This window comes from Sylvia atricapilla, chromosome 2 (assembly GCF_009819655.1).
Source record: "Sylvia atricapilla isolate bSylAtr1 chromosome 2, bSylAtr1.pri, whole genome shotgun sequence".
NCBI lineage: Eukaryota > Metazoa > Chordata > Aves > Passeriformes > Sylviidae > Sylvia > Sylvia atricapilla.
In genome coordinates this window covers 14517215-14534371 of record NC_089141.1, presented here as the reverse complement: position 1 = coordinate 14534371, position 17157 = coordinate 14517215, and positions in this window count along the sequence as shown.

The window sequence follows — 17157 nt, the reverse complement described above, 5'->3', positions numbered from 1 at the left end:
CTAGACACGTCCAGGGGCTAAAACACAACCTGCCTCTCCTCCCCCTAACATTACTCAGCCCAACATCTTTTCCCTCATCAGGCTTATCCTTATCACCATCAATAATAATTTTCTGCACAGCAGAAGTATCACTAGGCTTGTAATCACTGCCAGGCTCCTCTGGCAGAAAAATCACTCTCTGTCTCTAACAGCTTTAGAGAGGCTGTGACAAGCATGGCAGTGAAATGTTGACAACCATTTTGAAATGTAAAGAGCTTGTTATGGACATGCACTAAAAGAAAAAGCCATTTACTTTTCTGCTTTAAAAACATTTATTTTTAAAGAAATATTATTCCTAGTTAAGTCAGTTAGGAAAAAAAAAAAAAAGGCTTGCCATCTCTGGCAAAGGAAAGCAGTTACGGAAAATGATGGAATACGGATAATGTTGGTAGAGTTAGAGAGCATAAAAAAATACATCTAGAACCAAATCATGTTGGCTACTGCACTGCAGAGTCCAGGCACTGCCTGGGTACAGGAGCCGAGGCAGATTCATGAAGGAACTGAGGAGAATCCCCAGCCTACAACAGTCACTGGTTCTTAGCATATTTCAGGCAAAAGAGGCAAAATAAAGACAACTTCTATCATAGGGTTGGGATATGTGCCACTACAACATTTTCAGGGTTTGGGAAGAAACACACATCAATCCTGTATATCCCTTCACGTTTTGGCTAAAAAAGCCCCAAAGCTGCCATTTCTTCCAAATGAGGTAAAAGAACATTTTAAAGCTCTGCTGAGGCATAAGATCTTATTCTGTCCTGTATGTTGGACATTTTACAGTACCAGCCATGAGCCCCATATCATCAAAGCCCTTCAATAACACCACAGGTAATTATTTCTGATTTACCACAGTAGGCAGGTCTTTGCTGAGCACAGCAGAGTGCAAACAGGTTTTGGAGAATAATCACTGGGCTAGTTATGGGCTTAGGCAGTGCAAAATCTCTGTAAAAACTGGGGAAAAGTCAAGTATGAAGGGTCTGTCAGAGGTATAACCATGGCAAAATTCATCTGCATAGCCAAAAACAAGACAAAGTCTCCTTGTATTTATGTATATTTTGAATAGAAGGCATTCTACTACTTTATATAACTTTCCTTGAAAAATATTAAGAAAAACAGATTTCCAAGTTCTCTAAACATACCCAACCTATACAATAACAACCTTACCTAAAGATGACCTGAAGATTCTTTTTAAAAAACCTACAAACTATTCTTAAATTCTATTTTCTTTCATTTCAAAGATACAGCTAACTCCAAGCCAGATAGAGAGAAAAAGAAAAAAAACTTTCTTCTCACTTCTTAAATTTTGGTATCCCAGTGGAAATAGTATTGAACATCCAGAAACTCATTATATAGCACAATTAAAAACACTTTCATTACCTATTTCTCACCATATGTTCAAGTAATTACAATCACTGTTAAAATCTTGTAATTATAGTTTGCAAAAAAATTAACTGTATGACAGATACTTCTTTGCTTCATATTTTAGTAATGCTAGTTATTAATTATTTGCACTTTTGCAATGCCTAAAGGCCATTTCAGTAGGAAAATAGATGTAGTAGAAAGACAGACCATGAGGGATCTCTTTTAAAAACTGGGCTGTATTTTTCTTAAATCCATCTCATCTAGAGATCAGAGACATCAAGCTGTAAAATTACCATAAAACATTAGTAAAGGGTAAGGTTAGATTCTAATATTTCCATGCTTTGCCACATTCAGTTTGAATTAATTCTCAATTCTCTGACTTTAATACATGAAACATTAGAAGGACTTAGACCCTTAAGGCTACTTAAACTGCTATATTTCTCTCCTGGTCCTTAATTCTATTGGGACCTTTTCCTCAAATTAAAGAAAATGTCTGTCTTCTACATTCCTCACTTTTAATACTGCTTCTTTAAATTCATGTTCTATTTTGTAAGAATTATAATAAATGGGAGGAAAAAAACCCGATTTCTCAAATTTGAACAACTTTATGGAATCCAAAGAACTACACCTATTCATATATGTAGCACTGCACTATAGCATATCAACAATTATTTATTATTCCATAAATAAATAGAATTAATCTTCACAGATTCGCTAGCAGAATCAAGAACTAGCTTATCTTTTTGCACTCAAATTAAATAGTAATTAAAACCAAATCATTAGTGAAGATAAAGCCCCAGTGACCATTGTGAAGTATATGTTTGTTTTTTATGACCAGACTTATTGCAGAGAAATCCTTATGACATCTGAATTCACGTTTCAGTATCTTTGTTTCATACAGACGTTTTAACTGGAAATTTGTTGTGGTGGATGACATGCTTTTAGCAGCAACACAGCAGAGAATTATGTCCTCAGAGTTTCTGATTTTTAGCATAGACAAATTCTTCCAGAGAAAGAAATCCTCTTCTGTTATGTCTGACATTTTTTTCTAATTCTTATCTAATATTTATCTGCAGTATCCGCACTCCACCCCTGTCCCCATAAGTGGGTTAGAAGGGAGTGGTGGTGGTTGTTTTATGACAAATGCCCAGGAGGAAATTTCTTTTAATATTTTTCTGATATACCAACTTTTTTCTGAACTGTTTAGTAAAATTGTCTTAACACAAATGCATAAGAAGGCAACAGTAAAAGTTACCATAACACCTCTCCACAGACCTGATGAAATTTCTCTACACTTCAAAAAAATGAAGTAGCATTTTCTAATCTGTTTAGTCATAGAAAATTGTTTCCTACGCATTGATGACATATTGGCATATTGTTGCACACTCTTCTTCTAATTTTCACACTTCTAGCAGACACTCTTAAAGCTGCACATTTACATAGGTGAATGTACATATATAAGGTCCAATCACAACAGAAAGGATAACTTCAAAAATAAAATATCTTCCAAGTTTTCCATACTGAAATGAAGAAGTTAACTTCAGAAGCAAGATGAATTCAGTGAACTTTCCAGCACCTCTGAAGACACATTACCACCAAATGATTCTTAATGTTCTTTCTGTTCTTAATGCTGTATGATGATTTTTAGTCATGACCTGATTCTGTAATCCTCCTGAACTGAGTGCAGTTCTGGGGACCAATGTTGATTTCAGGCTTCATAAGAGACCCCTTGAAAACAGTTTACAAATTGAAGATCATCAACCAAAATTTAAATTCTTCCTTATACATCTATTATTTATGCCTGAAAAGTAGGAAGCAATCTGCTCAGTGCTTAAAAGATACACCTTGAAGGCAACAAAGTTAAAAGGCACCAAAAGCATTCAGTGCATTACTTCCAAGATGCAGAATACATGAGCCTATGTATTTTATATAAAATACATGTTTACTTTATAATAAACTCCAGTTTCACTGTGAAATTAATAATTATTCACTATACCATGAATTTAGGTTTAAAACCTTTCACATGCATGAGATTTTCTTTTAAGTATTTCTTTATAAGGTCTAATTTCATTTTCCCTTCAGAGTAAACTTCAGAAGCAGATGTGACTATTCAAAATGGGACATAGGAGACCCTTCTAAAGCAACAAGCTACACTAAAATGAGTACCAAAGAGGAAGAATGTTCCAAGGAGGAAGACAACAGTGGTAGGGATGTAGTATGGAGCAGCATAGCATCCCTACATGGTTTTACTGAGATGACCCCATGGTCAGGACCACTGCAGCTCTTGGACTGAAACAATTCACTGGGGCATTCATTTCCTACAGAGAGTTTCTCAAGAACATCAGTGTCTAGATTTTGACAGATGAAACTCAGTTCCTGAAGTCAAAGATGTCTCTGGAAATTGAAGTCTAGCATAAACCTATCACTGCAGCTCCTGGCACTGCAGATGAAATAAAAATAGGGAGCTGCCTGAAGGCCCCTGTTAGACCCACAGCTGCAGGGCTTGTCACCTTTCAAGAACAGAATCTGTGATGAGGAAGACTGATATTTTGGGCTTTTCCATCTTCTTGCCTGAAGAAGAACTTGCCTTTTAGATGTCTGGTCCTCATCCTCTCAGACAGCAACAGGATGGCTTCTGATCTTTGTAGATGGTTATTGGGTTCTTATGTAAGAAAAACGGCACGGAAGATTCAAGTGGGAACTGTGGAGAGTGTTTCGAAGTCGTCCTCCACAGCCAATAGTACCCAGGTCACCATTTCAATGATAACATAGGGCTAAAGTTACCTGGGTAACTGTGTCAGAAACACCAAATTTTGGTAAGAATTTACTAAAACTGGCATCAGAGAGAGAAAAGTAATTATGGCTAGGTTAACTGGGGGAAGGACAAAGACAGGAAAAACACAAACGTGCTGAAAAGAAGAAAAAAACCCATAAGAAACAACAGCACAAACGTCCCTTGTAATCAGGGCTGTCTGAGGATAAATGTGGCAGCCCTGTGCTCCATCCCTGCAGATTTAATGAGCACAATAAACTAAACCTGCAGTTCTGATAATGTCACAGAGGCTGAACCCATTTCTGCTGTCAGGAGGAGGATGAGCACGGCAAGAGGAGATACTTTTCCCTGTAAACACAGGGCAAGCACTCTAGGGGGCTGATGCAGCATCCTGTTGTCACCTCAAAAGGACCCACAGAATCAACATCTTCTCAGCCATTTCCCAATACAGTGCTGTATCCTGTCCACTTTTATGTTCTATATCTGCTGAAAGTCACACTTCAGGAAGGAGAGCGACATTACTGTAGTCAAAGCTGTTATGCTGTCACTATAAAAAAAAAGTATAATTAGATTTGCCATTTGATTTCCAGGCTGATTTGACATTCAGAGCATTTTTCTTGCTTTGGTTTATGATGGGTTCACACATATAGAATTGTCATTCAATGAATGACAGATTACTGATTTAGTTTCCTGATCTTTTATTGGGTTATATAGTGAGGAACACAGTACGAATTTTATGCTAGCTAATGAAGTATCTGGTCTATTAAACAAGATTTCAATTAGGATTTCCAATTTTTTAAGACTACATACTTGAATTCACTTTCAATTTACTTTTTAGTCCACTGTGTAATTATAGCTACTTTTATCTTAAATAGGTTATTCCTATATTTAATGGACAACGCATATGATCTGGGTCCTACAGCCTGCATGTTTTTCCTGATCAAGCATCCATAGAGGTGAACAATATTCTGACTTGTTTCACCGAAGACGAAGGGGATTACTCTATTTTCTGTTGCAGACACTCTCAGGATGACCCTTTCATTGTGGAGTTAACCCATCTCAATAACCAGCCCAGTAAATTAAATGAATTGTCAAAGCTGAATCTGACAATCCAGGACAAAAAGCTATTCATCAGGAGATTTGCAATGCAAGTGAACAATGAGAACCTAAAGTGGCAATATTAAGGTCTGTGAAAGTAGTGCCAATTAGTGCTGTAATATTTCTAATGTCATACTTTTGTAGCTGCTAATAGTGCCATTCATTTAACATGTTCCGTAGGACATGGGCTTAACCTGAAAGCTTTATGGCAAACATCATGGGCTTTGATATAGTTCAGACTGCAATTTTTCCAGTTTGTATTTTCAAAGATTAGCTAATCCTTCTATAAATTGCATGTTCAAATATAGCCTCTTAAGTACATGGACAGAAAACTCCCACAGCTGAATTATCCTTCAATATCCAACCATAATACATGTAATTCCCACATAAATCTGTAGTAACTCCAGCAACACATTAACTCTCCTTCTTTACTGCCTCTCCCCAGAATGGTTCATTTGTCCAAAGATGTCCTCAAGACCACTTTGTTTGGTTTGAAATGTAGAAGTAACAAGCAGAGGGAAGAGAGCCCACACCTATATTATTACAGCTCTTGACTTCTTTTCCTTTCAGATATCAGAAGTAGCTCGTCTGCTTACTCCTGATTTTATTGCCAGCCTCATCCAAAGACTGTTCCTCAATCCTCCAGGTGTTGGTCTAAAGTCCTCAGCACTCACACAGTGCATCCTTGTTGGGAGTCAGCCCCAGGATCTTTAGGGTTTGGTCACTTTCCAAGGCCATGGGCAAGGTGATGTTTCCTCATCACAGACACACAAGGTCCCTGGGAACTGCCACTCTAAACATCAGCAATCTCAACTTTCACATCATTTTGTCCCTCTGGAGAGTCAAAGCAGTAGATACCAAGTATTAGAATAGAGTTCTAGTTAACAGAAAATTAGGCTACAGCATTGAGTGCAAAATTTCACTCTTATTGATAACCCACTCTAACACCATGGATGTCTCAAAGAGTTTTTTAAGACGAACTGAAACACAAGAGAATAATCTTGAGTCCTGACCATTTTTTGCATATTCCTATGCTTGCAATCAATGCTAGTGATACAAACTCCTAATAATACTCACCCAGTTTACTTTATTAGCAACAGTCTAAAATTTCCTAGAGAAAATCCAGCACAAGTATCAATGGCCCTGTCTTAATGCACTTCAAGGATGATGCACTGTGTGATTAAACACACAGTAAGGAATGACAGGAAAATATTTAAGATTTAATCAGGCCACATTTCGCTTCCTGAGATTAGTTCATTAATCTCTGCATCTCTTCAAAGCTGTCACAACAGGATTTTGTCTTCTCAACTGTTTATTTGTTTAAAGAACAAAGAGAGACATATAAATAATTTTCTTTTTCACTCCTCCCCCCAAGTTGTCCCAAATACTTACAGGTTCTTCTAGATAAGGCAATGTGTTCTACAATCACCGAAAATAAGTGAAATAAATTCATCCTACTAAACTTTTGCCTCTACGTGCCAGTAGGCTGCTTTGGAAAGCTCAGAATAAAACTAGAAAATAATGAAATGCATTAGTCTATTATATAAACAGTGGAAATTTTTCTTTCAAACAATACTGAGCATTTCAGTAATATTTTCCAGGGTTTTTTCTCTTTCACTCTGTCAAAGAGAAAACATTTGATTTCATGAAAGAGAAGAGACAAAGTTTCATACTGAACTCATGAAAACACCCAACACAAATTCCACAAGCCTTGTTCCCTTCTGGCTTCCCCGAAGACTTAAATATAAGCTGAAGAGATGATTTTGTAAAAATACTAATAGAGTAAATTTTTAAAAAATAATCAGTGAAAGCCAATTTTCCTCCTTCTACTCATATTATAGGAAAACTGAGGTTTTTTATATTTAATAGTGCTATAATTTTTTGTCACTAAAACACTATTTGTTTTATTCCATTTCTTGGTTTGGTTAGTGAACAAAAAAAGAAACAGAAATTATTTTTCATTTCAATAAATCAGTTAAAAACTCGCTAACTTTCTGCATAATTTAATATAGAATATTTATAGCTTCAAATGAATTAATCACACAGGCAAATTACAGACATCATTAGTCAATTATGCATACCACCACAGGGCGTGCAAATGCAAGACTCCAATCACACAAGATGTCTTCAAGTGTTACTGAAAAGAGCATTAAAAACCATGGGCTAAAGTCAGACTTGTCACAAATATCTGAAATTCCTTGAAGTTTACAGTATTTCTCTCCAGTGGAATGAAACAATTTACCCACTTACCTCTAAGCTTTTTTGATAATTTCATTTCCAACAAATCTGATCTGTTTGTAGAATGTAAATACAATTAGCTCCTCAAGTACAGATTGTTTGGGGGGTTTGGGCACCAGAAGCTTTTGCTGTATATTTGATTAAAGAATTGTTTCCTTCACCTGCTGCACATTCCAGTGCAGTGGCAGCTCTTTGGAGAAAAGTGGGTTTTGTGTCAGAAAAGATTCTTTAAGATACCCAGTAGAGCCAAGAACTCATGTTTGGATGCGTGTAATTAAAATCTTTATCTAAAGGAAATAATTAAAAGTTTTGTTACTACAACATTAGAATTCAAAAGTTACGTACTCAGGCAAAGACACTTTGCAGCATCACAACAGCTACAAATGATTCCGCTATATATAACACTATATTCCACGATATAGAATCAATCAGTTTGGGTCAGCAATTCCCCTCCTTGCTTTGTGGTGTTAGAAGGTCGCTGGGTCCCATGAATCAGACCCAAAACCTGCAGTGCAGGGGTGGCTCATCCAGTTTGGGACAGTAGCAGTGTGGCACAGCAGCCCCACACCAGGGCCCCAAACTGAGGCCACTTGCTCCACACTAACGTCACACTGATGCCAATCTGCTGCTTCTGGAGCCTGACTTTGTCTCAGTCCAATGATTTATTTCTGTGCCAGATGTGCTGGCCTGGGCAGGATGCCCCACTGCAGGTGTCCTGTCACAGCCCCTCTCCTCAGGGCTGCCCTGCACTCCAGCCACAGCAGGGCACTCTGGCAGACTGACATTCCTGAAAGGCTAGGAATGGAGAGGGTGTTGAGACCTTCACAAAGCACACTGTATGCCAGAATAAACTACCTCAGGACCAAGCAAATACAACCAACCACTGCAGGGGAAAAAAAAAAAAAAAAAAAAAAAAAAAAAAAAAAAAAAAAAAAAAAAGCTGTGTTTGGCAGTACAGCAGCACCACAAAAAGATGGTGAAAGAGTAAACTCTGATTCACAACTAAATGGCACTACAGAACTTAGACTACATTAATTACTTTTTTTTCCCCACAGTTGACCTTGCTGTCATCATCTTGATCCTGACAAAAACACAACGAAATCTTTCGTGTCTTTAAGTGATCAAAACACCTCTCCAAAGAAAAGGCTGTAGAATCACAAAAATCACTGAGGTTAGAAAAGACCTCTAAGATCAAGTCTAATTGATGCTGCATCAAGAGACAGAAAACTCACAGAAGTAAGCTGAGACATTCCGGTTGGCATTAGTGCTCATCATCTAAGCTCTGAGACAATACTAATTCTTCATGTTTTTCCTTAAGCTGTTTACATCAATATCCTCATAAATTATGCATTTATTGAGCAACACACTGATTTGTCTTAACTTGTCTGGAGAAAGACAGATCTGTGTTTGTGAAAAATTCCTGTTATAGTCTTTAGTTTTTCCTCAAATCCTCCCCTGTCACCACAGAAATAATTCATAGATTTTTAGTGGGGTTAAGGTCAAAACACCACAAAGCCACTCTGTCCTAATTCACTCTATAGACTACATTTTTAACCTTTTTATTTTGCTTCTACTACTCCAACACAGATGAGTTTTAAAACAATGATGTGGTCTTGTCTGTGGCAACAGTATAATTATATTGAATCCAAAGCACAAAAAGCCTCAATGAGATTAAGTTCAGTTCTGCATTTAATCAGGCTTACATAGAATAGATTTTTACCATCTTTTCTTCTTCTACTCTCTTCTTTGGACAAGTTTACTTTTTCTTTTCTCCCTATTATTTATATTATTGGCTATTTTTCCAGTCAGATATCTAAGTGTAAAAAGATAAAACAATGAAGCTAATGGCTGTGTACCCAGTTCAGCTTTTGGAGGAGACAGAATCACAAAGGTTGGTTACATTGCGTGCCTTTGCATCAGCATCTAGAAAAGCACCTAAGCATTACAAGGGATTTGCATTTCCTTTGGTTACTTCTCTCCGTGCACAGACTCTTTCAGGTGCTTTCAGAGTGACCAGATAGAGCCAAATATATAACTTTTTATATATATATATAGACCTGCAAACAGAATGTAACTCTATGACTCCTGAATTTGAAAACAAAAATTTGAATTTGAAAGACAAAATTTCAAAGTTTTCTCCTCTCATTTCATGCATGAGCCAATAAACCACTTAACATTAAAAATTTGTCCACCTAACTATGCTACACAGGAAGACACTAAATAACATGGCAACAATAAGTGTGAAAAATTAACTTGGTAAAGTTCACAGGAACAAGAAATTGAAGTCTGATAGCAGTGCTAGTACTGAGACCCTGCACACATCCAACTTCTTAGAGCACAGCTTAAAAGAGGCTATGTGTAAAAAAAAAATTAGCGTTGGAACCATGACTTAATTATTTCATTAGGCGTTTCCACATTCCGTATTTAAAATGAGATAAATCTACTGAAAAGACAAAAAGAAGGAAAATGTCTTAATTTTGCAGTGTTGTACCACTGCTGTCTTTATGGAAAAAACTACAAAGTTACCTGTTTCATTCAAAATTTTCTGAGTTCTGGCATGTTTTAGGCACACTTGAAAGCACACAGCTAGGAAATAACTTTTTGTGATATCCATTCACAATGGTGAAATTCACTAGGAGGCCAAAAGTCACTTTATTAAAAAAAAGGAACATAAACAGATTAACAAGGAGGCTCAACAAGCTCATTCTCCAACTCGACAGATCTTACCAGGCTGACTTTTCTTTCAGCACAATTGTTGATAGAAAGGAGAAAAAGGGAATGAATTCATTGGTTGGGGAAGAAGGAAAAAAAAATTACTGGAGATGGTAAACTCCCTTGGGAAAGGTCCTATAAGGCATTAGATGGTCTTCATATTTACAATTACACATTATTATTTTTTCTTTTTACAAATAAAAAAAATCTAATTTCAAAATCCTCAATTGCATATATTTACAGGGAAGGTACCTGCCCTGATATTTCTATTGAAGTTTGTCCTATTAAACAACAATAGCTAAATAGAGACATTCTTTCATGTCAAACCCAACCTCGCCAAAAACACCACCCTGTCAAATATCTAGGGTTCTATGTTGCAAGCTGAAGAGTTTGGGAATTTTAAGCTCATCTCCAGCAATGAAGACCCTGAAGATCAATACCTGCAATACCAGCTTGCATTTTCGAGCTCGGTATTTAATTTAACTATCGACCAGGAGATGGCAGCAGTTCCTACTGAATTTATTTACACGGCCATGAAATTATAGCATATTAAATCCCAAACAAATATGGAGCACATGCAAATTATAAGTACGAAATCATAAATCCTGCAGATGCTCTTAAAACGTAATTCTTCATCAGGGAACTGTATTATATGTGTATTTCTATTTTACTTGCATGGTGATCGTTTGCTTCTGGGTCACCTTCAGAAATGAATTAAAAATTGATGTATTTTCATATGTGGTGGCATATTCTTTGCCAGTCAGAAACCAATGATTTATTCCCTTATTTATAGATTCAGTAATAACACACTGCAGAACACTGAGTGATTTGTGGGTAGTGGTGGATAAAACTTCTGAAGTGTGATTTACTGCTACAAGGAAACATCCACAAGTCAAGGATAAAGGTAGGATATGAGTCCCAGGTATGAGGGTGTTACCAGTCCAAAGGAACTGGACTGAGAGACAATAGAGGCAACATAACAGTGCTACTGGAAATAAGGAGCAGAGATCTAGACAAAGTGTGAAGAGACCAAAAACACAGGACAAGGGAGGAGCTCTGTAATCTCTGTAAAAATTAAAAGCTCAAATAAATCCCAAAATTCTGCTTCATGTCGTGACCAGTGAGCAAAAACATGAACAAGAAATACAATTATTCCACAAAATTGGGCCAGCAGACTTAACTGTGATTTTATTTTTCCACCTGTGTAGAAAGATTGGCAGCACAGTCCAGCTGGACCAGAACTGTGACAGTGGGAACATGAACCAAAGGCTGGCAATATTAATGCATCTGTTCCCTTGTGATGGAAGAGAGGCTCATGACTGACCAAAGGCCTTTTTCCCCTCCTAGCCCCAGGCAGATCTCACTGGCTTCCCTCTCATGCTGCCTGTTTGAAGGCAAAGAGTTCAATGGAACAGAGGTAAAGCTATCCAACAAGAAAAATCTGCCTTTCAACAACGGTGCAGACCAAAGGCAGCCCCCAGCTCACAGAACAAGGGCTGTTCCCCACCGATTCCCCACGGGTAACTCTGCTTTTGCATACCCAAAGCATCTGAACTCTGATGATTCTGTACGGGATTGCTCAAGACATGCTTTGGTATCAGCATCTCACTGACCTGGATTTGCTCCCGTGATATTCAGTCTTTTCTTGGTTAGAGCAGCTCTCTCAGTGCAGCAAATTTATGAATTCTAGAGGGGAAATAAACCCAAAACAACCTCGAAAGAATTTCCTTTGTTACAAGCTGGATCCTAGAGAACACCAGACTGGAGAGTTTGTCTGTTGCTTGCAGAAGCAAACAAAAAAGCCAAATTACCAGAGAATCAAGTGTGTAATGTTTTAGTTTCTTCCCTTCTGGCTGGTACGATCTTTTTGGCTCCTTAATTAAAGAAACTACTATCAATATTAATGTAAATGAGAACATGGAAGTCAATCTTTAACAACTAAAGGGTCTCTCATTTTTTTCAAATTTCTTCAAATTGTAGGTAGCAAGCCAGTTGTGTCTGACACAAGCATCTGCCACACTTGCAGATGGTATCTGATGAAAAATTAGGTCTTCAGGATGACAAATCAGCAGCACCTGCACTTCCTAAGGGTGCTAAACCTCCAAAAACTGCAGAACGAAAGAAAAAAGAACTACCTCCACATCCTAATGTCTAGGTATTTTTTATCTATTTATTTTTAAATCTGAGAGTGCCTAATCTGTCCTACCTGATGAGGCTGAAAACTCGTGACATTATTCCTTTACTAGTTAAATGAAGCAAACAAATGAAGAACCTGTTATAACATAGGCTAGAAAACCATCAATAATCTACCAAGAACAAGTTTTTATGACCTCTTTGGCCTCATTATTCTGGGAGAAAGAGAGGCCAAAAGAAGAGACAACTGGCTGACACAGAGGGCTGGTAGCAGGAGGGTCACGCTGTGCAGACAGGCGGAAGCATTCTGAGGAAGGGGCAGGATTTACAAACACCACTTGTTCATGTGAAAGCATCCACCAATCCCTCAGTAAAGCAAGGTACATCTCTGTGCCTGTCAGGTCTGTCTCAGCTTGTCTGGTCCCCTCCCAGCCACACGAATTTATGCAACGACAAAATCTTACATTTAGAAGGCAAAAACATCCCATGCTTTGTTTTGAGATAAATCAGCTGCAGTGTGCTGGAGACAATCCATAACTCCTGCTCCAGGTGGGGGAAGCAACAGCAGCTTCACACACAGCTGCAGCTCTACAACAGGTATCCATCGAGCTACAAGGGAAATTAAAGCTCACAATTACATATGGATCAAAAAGGGGCTGTTGATACCTGCCTTATCACATGAGACTGAGTCAGCTGGTTTTTCCCAGAATGCCAGATTTTTTCTCCCTATGAACAAGGGTTTTTTCCATAGCCCTGCTCTCCAATCTAATGTAATTTAGAATTATATTATACACCAACATTGAGAAGAATTAAGAATTCTGAGAATTTTGCACTGTTATTTCCTTGCCAGAAATAGAATCTTTTTAAAGGAAAATTAATCTTCCATAATGCATTTCAAAGTGTTCTCATCAGGGGTTTATAATTGCATTATTTCTGACACCTGCTGTTATTTGACTTCTGAGGTCAATATTTTCCATTTATAACTCTTTACTGAAATGTAAAACAAAAAATTATCTTCTACTAAAATATTTTGACAGTTTATTAGGCTGAAAATGTGACTTCAACAGAGCCTAAGAGACTTTTAAAAGTAGCTTTATTTGTTCTCTTGAAAGATTAAATATACTATATTAATATATTCTGAATCTTGACCACTTGATAACAAGAAAAATCTACTACATGTTATTAATCTTAGTAATTGGGGCTGAGGCACAGAAAATTGTGATAGTTTTTAGGTTTGTATTTTTCAAACTCTTGTGGTGGATGCAGGTGCCTACCAAAGTCATTCTGCCACCTTCCTCAGCTGGAAAGGGGAGAAGAAAACTTAACAAAAGGCTCCTACTCCAGCCACCATCACAGGCAAAAAGTCAACTTGGAGAAAAAATATGCAAATTTATTACCACTGCAGGGTAGTAACAAATAAAACCAAATCCTAAAAACACCTCTCCTTTTCCTTTCTAAGCCCAATTTCACTCAAAATTTTCTTTGCCTCCTCCTCCCCCGAGGCACAGGAGGACAGAGGGGCTGTGGTCAGTTCATCACACATTGCTGCTGCTTCTTCTGATACTATCCCCCTGCTCCAGTGAGGAATCCCTTCCAGAGGAGAAACTTTTTAGAATTATATGCAAATACTCAGACTTCCATGTCTGGACACTAAAACTTTAGAATCACCAAAGCAGAAGATGCTTTAACTTCAACTTCTATTTGAAAGCCAATGCTCTTCTTTCCTTCCATCATTCTCCTCTCAATAATGAACAAGGATCTTCAGCAGCTTTTGCTTCCAGCACCCTGATGTAAGGAGTCCAAGATCACAGAGATACTCAAATGGAAAAAAAATAATTCCATCAAAACCTCAGGAGATCAATAGCTAGTTGTTTGCCTTCCCAAAGTAAAATGGCAAGTATCTGATTTATTCAAATGCAACAGGTAAATGAAAAGGGAAACTGTTTGTGGTGAAACGCATCAAGACTTCTCTTTGCTGGATGGCAACTGCAGGTATAAACAAGTGACTCAGCCTCCTGCTAAAAATGCAATTTCCATCTCTGCTTTTCAAAAGGAGCCTTTTGTACAAAATCCACACATCACTCAGCTTTACTGAAATGAAAAATAGATGCCCACTGTCATACAGCTATATTGATTATGAGTGAAAACGTGATCATTTTGCTTTAACTTGCCCCACAGCACTGGAGTTCCATCAAAGCATCAGAAGGAAATTAATGCTTTCATATAGAGCCTAAGAAAAATATGAGATGTTGCTCACTTTGCCCTCTAGACAAAGAGGTATATGCCAGTAGCTGAGAGGTAATAGCTTTCAGAAGAGAACATGAACTCAAGACTTTTATTAAAATCATTATTTAATGTGCAAAAAATAATGAAGCCACAGCCTTGGCATTTAAAACAGCAATTTGTAGTCATTACATCTTAGATCATGAGGCTTATTTTGTAAAAAGCCAGTCTTTCTCAAATTAAAAATTCATCATCAACTCCCACAGATTATGTAGTCCTTTAAATTATGCCATTTCCTACAGATTTATTCCAGCTAAACAAAGAGCCACTAAAGTGGCACACATAAAACATCAATTTCACTGCTCTCTCTCTAGAAAGACCTTTCTACTCCTTAGACTGTTAAGAAATCTCACAGAAGGGTTGACTAATGCATGGATATCTTAGTAATTTCACCTTCCAGGGACATTTTATATCTTAATTTGTCATTCTCCTTACCCCCAACTGTAGATTGAACTGTAAAAAATAACCTTCAACAGAAGGTTTCTTTCTTCTCTTTTCATACTTAGAATGGCAGTCCGTGAAGTGAATGACAGTAAGAAGACATCAGCTAGCCTAAGTGATCCCTCTAACTGATGAGCATTTAATCCATTATGAATATTAGATTTTTGATGGAAAAAAATAAGCAGTTAAACTTGTTCCTCTCCAGTAAAAAACCTGTTAAGAACTTGCACAGAAAGATGATGCGGCCCTACATAACTGACGTGTAATTAATTCTGTTTGATTTTCTTTAGGCACAAAGTGATTTTTTTATCAGATAAATCCTTTGGTCTGAAAAGAACTTGCAAGATCACACACCCTGTGCCTTACTAGTGGAAGATTTTACTCAGTAACTTGCAGAGGTGTAAATGAGATTTACATGTGTACCAGCAAGAGAACAAAAATGCACTGCACGTTTTCTCCCTTTCCTGCTTCAAGACTTCTTTTAATTACCATTTGAGCTATAACAGTGTCAAGAAGTTGGGATGTCTTTTGAAAAGAACATTCAAAGAGTTGGTTCCTCCCACAAATTATTTTAATATATGTACCTGAATCAGCACGTAACACCACCTGTAATTTAAATTTTGTGTTGAACAGGCACACTGATTATAATCCCACTCCTCTTTTCAGCAGAAACAATACATTTAAATTAACGTGTTCCAGAGTACGTCCTCTACTGTCTTCCAAATGTCTACTCAAAACACCTCTCCCACAGATGACAATACAGCTTTCTCTACATCCTTCTGCAAACTCTACACCTACCAGAAAAGATTTTAATTAGGGGCTAAGCAAGGGGCTAACAATGTTTTATCAAGGGACTACAACATTTCATTTGTTTCCATACTTTCTATCTAACTAAAGGGCTTCCTCTTCAGCTGTATCTGCCAACAGCTCTATCCTAGACTTACCTCCAAATGCCTGGGGCATAAACTTTCTATTAATCCTAGAGAAAAAAATTCTACTCAGGTTTTGCAGAATCCTAAATGTTGCACAAAGCTTCACAAGAGACCCAAATTACATTGCAAAGTCTACAGAGCCCGCACTCACTGAACTGTTTCCCTGACATTTATACAAAATGTAGTTCCAATTGGAAAATAATTTTTTAATAAAGAGAGAAGAGCATGGGAATCTGTTATAGGACAACAATATCTGCAGCCTGTGTGATATAAAACCACAGTTTGATACATGTTTGGCTTCAGAAGCAGGCTGGTGTACTTCTCATAACAACCATTTCAGGAAGTTGAAAAGAAAAGGAAATATCATCATGACAGATAGTTGGCTTAAAAATACTAAAATGAGGTCTCTGATAAATTTCTAAAATCAAATTGTGCCAATGCCCATCCAAAACCAGAGTCTGAAAATCTCCTTGAGATACTTAAAGAAACGTACCACTTAAAGGAAAAGTGAAAGTTGAGAAGTTTAATCAGTGCTGCCAATTGGAAAGATATAATCTCATGGCTACTCACATTGTATTTCAATTTGAACAGTTTCAGAGTGAAGTTGACAGAACCCTGCACAATCTCAGAATGCTACTCCACAGACATCAATGAAATGTAGCTCTATGCTATATTAATGCGTTATCAATGACTCTTAGTATCTTTAAAGGAAATAGGAATATCAAATTTGTTACCAAAAGAAAAGTCATAGAGAAATTATGAAAATAATCAGTACATTTACTCAGGGAATTCAATCCTTAAGAGTTTGCTTAAAACTGAAAAGTCTAAAGTTTCTCTCTCCGAATTGTTCTCAACAGTTCTGACACTAATGTAAGCTCCACCTTCACCTTCCTTTATTTAACTACAGAGCTGAAAAAAATATCATGAATATTGAGACAATCTGTAGGATAAAAAAGTCACTTCATATGGAAGAGCCTGCTGTCTTGCAGGGGAGACTGGCAAGAGAGACTTTACCACCCTCAGAACTGTTTAGCATGTTCCTTACCCCTTCACCACAATGTTATCAAAAAAATCTTAGAAGTCAAAGCACCTCTCCTGAATATATCTAAAAGAATACTGAATCCTCCAAGATGAGCATCTATTTAAAGA